The 6,004-nt window shown below is 43.6% G+C and overlaps 1 non-coding gene across 1 annotated transcript; it reads left to right on the top strand.

Annotated features, from left to right (window-relative positions):
• The first annotated feature begins 493 nt into the window (after nt 1-493).
• Nucleotides 494-602, top strand: LOC120696417. The gene has a single exon (XR_005684188.1). It is a non-coding gene; the product is annotated as a small nucleolar RNA R71 (small nucleolar RNA).
• Nucleotides 603-6,004: the final 5,402 nt, after the last annotated feature.

Genomic DNA, 6,004 nt, shown 5'->3' with positions numbered 1-6,004 from the left:
GAAATTCGAATTATAAGAAGGATTGTAGTTATTACCTCCCTGAAAAGGTAGACGTGGCTGGTTCCACCCCTGGCCTCCTTGTTGTGGACGGTACCCGTTGTTGTTGTTGAGGTAGGCGCAATCTTCACGGGTTTCGGGGCAGTCGTTCCCCGAGTGTCCATCATTACCATAGACTTCGCACGTGAAGTGCGATTCCATGGCACGAGCATAGTTTTCTCTATGCTTCTTGAATTCGGCCCTTTCGCCGAGATGCTTCAGTAGGAGGTCCAGTTTGGCAACGATCATATCCGTCTCCTTGATGGTATGCGTGCCCTTGGTGTGGGGTTGGAGTCGTTCATTGCTCCACCCCTGATTGGAGACCATGTTCTCGACCAATGCTTTGGATTTGGCTATGGTCAGGTCGAGGAAGGCTCCTCCAGCAGTGGCATCAATATTGGCTCAAGATGTCATTGTGAGCCCGTTGTAGATGCTTTGCAGGACAAGCCACTCATCCATGCCATGATGAGGACAGGCCAGGATGTATTCCTATAGCCTCTCCCAAGCTTCTGGGATGGATTCCATCCCTGTCTGCTGGAAACTTGAAATTCTCCCGCGCAGGGCATTTGTTTTGCCCAGCGGGAAGAATTTTACGAGGAATGCCTTGGAGCATTTGGCCCAGGTGTCGATGTCCTTTTCCTTATAAAACCACTATTTCGCCTTCCCCAGGAGGGAAAAAGGGAAACAGACGAAGCTTGACAACGTCGGCGGTGACACCCCGTATGACAACGGTGTCGCAGAGCTCCAGAAAATTCTACAAATGTGCATTTGCATTCTCATTTGGCTTGCCACAGAATGGGCTAGCTTGCACCATGTTGTAAGCATCTAGGCCCTCAAAGTATGTTTCGGTGATTAATGACAACCATTGTTGTGACTAATGAGTTTGTGCAGCTTAATAGATCATTATCGCTCATTTGGTCATATGTCAAAAGAGGCCCCTCAATTCCATTGTTCAAAAAGGCGATCTCGGTCTTCAACTCATATGTATGTCAAGACTAAGGATCTTTCTAGTCCTAAGTGTCATAAGGTTGAGAAGGACACTTAGGTTAGTATAGGTTTTGTAGTTTTGTAGTGATCACACTATTAAGAGGGGTTAAGGCCAAGTAACTTGAGCATGGACATGGTCAATAAAAAATGGATGCACACTATGGTCACTCAGGTTCCTAGAAGTTCAAATAAGTGGTTCTCAACTCATATCTCAAGAACATTTGGATTTCATTCAAGACTCAAATCAGAAAAGGCAAATTCAGAAAAAGTCTTTAACACCGGTTTAACCGACGCTTACATTTTTCTATACGTCGGTTAAACGAAGTCAGCAGAGTCTGGACAAGTCAATACACCGGTTAAACCGACGTGTTTGAATTGAACGTCGGTGCATTAGTCCAGAGTTGGTTTTTTCCAGGGTGTTTCAAGGTTCTATACATCGGTTAAACCGACGATGTTTGAATTGAGACGTCGGTGCAATTGACCAGTGAGATGGTTTTTCCAGGGATTTCTGAAGTTGTACTCACCGGTTAAACCGACGATGGTTTTGAGTTAACGTCGGTGCAGTTGTCCAGAGACTTGATTTTTCAGTTGATCAGTGGACAACTACACTCACCGGTTAAACTGATGATACGTCGGTTAATCTGCCCAAGTTGTAACGGCTAGTTTTCAGAAGGGGCAGTTTACATTCATCGGTTAAACCGACGTTGGCTATTGGAGGTACGTCGGATTAACCGACGCTAAGCAGTTTTCTGGCAGCTTTTCTCCAACGGCTCTATTCGTGTGAGCTACCTATATATACCCCTCCAATGGGTCATTTTGCCACTCTTGACACCAGGCAACATCCATACACTTATACAATAGTCAAGAGCCACCTTGAGCTTCATCTTCTATCAAATTGATCATTCAATCATTCAAGAAGCAAGGCTAAGGACTTGAGTAGAGAGAAGCTTGTGTGCATCCGTTCTTGGTGATCGGTTCTTGCTCAAGTGAAAGCCCTAGCTTGTTACTCTTGGTGATTGGCATCACCTAGTCGATCTTGGTGATCGAGGTGTTTCTCGCGGAGCTTGCCAAGGATTGTGGGAGCCCGGAGAAGAAGATTGTACGTGGCTTGATCTCCACCATGCCGGGATGGTGAACGGAGACTCTTAGTGAGCGCCCTCGTCTCGGTGACTTGGGAAGTGACAAGACTCTTTGTGAGTGTAACAACGTGGACTAGGGGTGTGTGCCAACACATCGATACCATGGGAAAAAAATCCGGTCGTCTCTTGTCCACTCTATTTATTCAAGCATTTTCTTTCATGCAATTTATTCATGTGCTTGACTTAGAGATCATAACTTAGCTCTACCTTGCTAGGCTTTACTTCTCGTTTTATCTCTCATAGCTTGTGTAGGTAGCTTAGTTATCCGGTTGGTGAATTGGTGCCTTACTAGCTTTGCATAGGTTAAGGTTGCTTTATTGTGTTTTAGAATTTGAAAAAGGCCCAATTCACCCCCTCTCTTGGTCCATCGATCCTTTCAATTGGTATCAGAGCCTCGTTGCTCATTTGGATCATTAGGCTTCACCGCCTAGAGCTATGGCCAAGATGGGTGGTTCGCCTCCTCACTTCGAGGGCAAGAACTTTGCTTATTGGAAAGTTCGCATGGCCGCATACCTTGATGCGATTGCCCCCGAAGTGTGGTTGGCAACAAAGACCGGGTTCACCGGAACTCCCACCTCGGAACAATTAAATTGGAATGCCAAGGCTAGAAATGCAATTTTCGAAGCCATTAGTAAAGAAGTCTTTGCTAGAGTTAATGGCATGGACTTAGCAAGTGATATTTGGAAGGAGCTCATTGAAATTCATGAAGGCTCCACTAAAGTTCGTGAGCAAAAATATCACTTGTTTAGAGCTAAATACGATTCCTTTAAAATGCTAGCTCATGAAAATTGCAATGATATGTATTCTCGCTTGAATGTCATTGTCAAGGACATTAATGCACTTGAAATATCCAAAATTGACAGTGGCTCCATCAATCGCAAGATTCTCATGCTCCTCCCGAAGCCCAAGTACAACATCATCAATGCAATGCTTCAAAAGGATAATCTTGACTCAATGGAAGTAGGAGAACTTGTGGGCGAAATTCACGCTCATGAAATGGGTATCCTTGGTATGTCCGAAGAGCCAACTTCAAGCAAATCAATTGCTCTAAAGACCAAGGCAACCAAATCCCGAAAACTCAAAATGATCAAGCAAGAATCAAGCTCAAGCAATGAAGAAGATGATCATCATGAAAGCTCATCCGATGTTGAAGATGATGGAGAACTTGCTCTCATGATGAGAAAGTTCACACGCTTGAATGACAAGATCAATAAGAAGGGTTTCAACTTTGACTCTAAAAGAAAAATGTTCCGGCCAATGGATGTCAAGAACAAAATTTGCTACAATTGTGGAGAAAAAGGTCACATCCGTCCAAATTGCCCCAAGCCAGACAAAAGAGACAAGGATAACAAGAGCAAGCATCGTCATGATTCAAGCGATGATGCAGAAGAAGAAAGGAAGAACAAAAACAAGAAACTTGGGAAGAAAAAGAGCCATGACAAGAAGACCAAGCTATTCCCAAAGAAAAAAGGCAACACCAAGAGAAGCTTCTTGGTAGAAAAACAAGAATGGGTGACCGATGTCTCATCAAGCGAAGAGTCAAGCGATGAGGAAGAAGATATCGTCACCATTGCCCTCACAAATGAAGAACTATCGCTACCTCCACCTCCAATGTGTCTCATGGCCAAAGGTAACTCTAAGGTATGTGAGAGTGAAGATGATAGTGATGATGAGCTTGACCCTAATGAGTTTGCTAACCTCATTAATGAGTATACATCCATTATCAAGAGGGAAAAGGGCAAAGTCAAGGTTCTTGAGAGCACTCATGCCAAGTTAGAGCTTGTCCACTCCGACTTGCTTGGCAAGTACAATGACTTGCTCAAAAAGCACAATGAGTCACTTGTACTTGCTAAGCAAGTTGAAGAGAGCCACAAAAAGCTTAAACAAGAGCATAGGGAGTTGGCTCACAAGTATCAAGAATTTGAATTTGCCTATGAAGTCATTGACTCAAGTCTTGAGAACTCTACCAATGAAAATTTGGTAAAAGTCAATGCTTCTACTTCATGTGATGACCTACTCATCAATGAAAATGCTACTAATGCTTTGCCCGAGCTTGCACCTTCTAGGGAAAAGGAATTGATGGATCAAGTGGCAAGCCTCAAGAGTAGTGTGAAGAAGCTCTCAAGAGGAGAATACATCCACAAGGAAATTCTCTTCAACAATGCTCGTGACTATGGCAAGAGAGGTCTTGGTTCATTCCCGGAGCCAAATCAAGGCACTACTTCTTCTCCGGAGATCAAGACTAGCTTCATTAAGGAAGTTGGTTCATATTGCCAACATTGCCAAGTCACCGGGCACCACACTAGGGAGTGCACTTTACCATCACGTCCTCTTCCTAATTTACCCAAAAATTACTCATCAATGTTTCAAAATAACCATTTTCTCTTGAGTAAATTGAAGGGCAAGGTGAAGGCCAAATTCATTGGCAAACTCACTAAGGAGTCAAAGAAGAAGCTCCCCAAGCAACTTTGGGTTCCCAAAAGTCTTGTCACACATGTGCAAGGCCCAAAGCTTGCTTGGGTTCCTAAAACTCAAAAGTGAATTCTCATGTGTGTAGGTGAACTACAAAGCCGGTGGAAAACATTGGGTACTTTATAGCGGTTGCTCTCAACACATGACCGGCAATGATAGCATGTTCACCTCTCTTGAAGACCCCGGCGATCATGAACATGTCACCTATGGTGATAACTCATGGGGAACAGTTTTAGTTTTGGGTAGAATAGCAATCTCCAAAGATTTATCTATTTCAAATGTCTTGTTTGTAGAATCTCTTAGTTTTAATCTTATTTCTATTGCTCAATTGTGTGATCTTGGACTAACGTGTACCTTTGACAAGAATGGTGTTGTAGTAACTCTTGAAGAAGACAAGTCAATGGTATTCACGGGGTTTAGGCATGGCAACATCTATTTGGTGGACTTCTCTTCAAAACAAACAAGCTCCATGACATGCCTCTTCACCAAGTCTTCTCTTGGGTGGCTTTGGCATAGAAGAATTGCTCATATCGGCATGAGCAACCTCAAGAAAGCCCACAAGAGAGGGATGATCACTGGCTTGAAGGATGTCACTTTTGACAAGAACAAGTTATGCAAAGCATGCCAAGCCGGGAAGCAAGTTGCATCACATCATCCCATCAATACGATGTTATCTACCTCCAAGCCGCTCGAGCTACTACACATGGATCTCTTTGGTTCAACTACATACAAGAGCATTGGTGGTAACCTCTATTGCCTAGTAATCGTTGATGATTTTTCACGTTACACTTGGATCATGTTTCTAGGCGATAAGGGTGAAACTCCGGAAATCTTCAAGACATTTGCAAGAAGAGCTCAAAGGGAGTATAACTCCCCAATAGTGAAGATCCGGAGTGACAACGGCACCGAATTCAAGAATATGAAGATTGAAGAATGGTGCGATGAAGAGGGCATCAAGCATGAGTTCTCCGCCACCTACACGCCTCAACAAAATGGAGTTGTGGAAAGAAAGAACAAGACACTCATCACCCTAGCAAGAGCAATGTTGGATGATTATGGCACGTCCGAGAAGTTTTGGGTGGAAGCAATCAACACGGCGTGTCATGCATCCAACCGAGTGTATCCTCACCGACTCCTCAAGAAAACTCCATATGAGCTCATCACCGGGAAGAAACCAAATATATCCTACTTTCGAGTCTTTGGTTGCAAATGCTTCATTTATAAGAAGAAAAGGCTCGGTAAGTTTGAGAGTAGATGTGATGAAGGTTTCTTTCTTGGTTATGCATCAAACTCCAAAGCATATAGAGTATTCAATCAAACCTCCGGGTTAGTTGAAGAAACATGTGATATGGAGTTTGATGAATCTAATG

Source organism: Panicum virgatum, chromosome 2K (genome assembly GCF_016808335.1).
Source record: "Panicum virgatum strain AP13 chromosome 2K, P.virgatum_v5, whole genome shotgun sequence".
NCBI classification, from domain to species: Eukaryota; Viridiplantae; Streptophyta; class Magnoliopsida; order Poales; family Poaceae; genus Panicum; species Panicum virgatum.
Note: the sequence above shows the minus strand (reverse complement) of the source record. Positions and strands in the feature narration are given on the sequence as shown.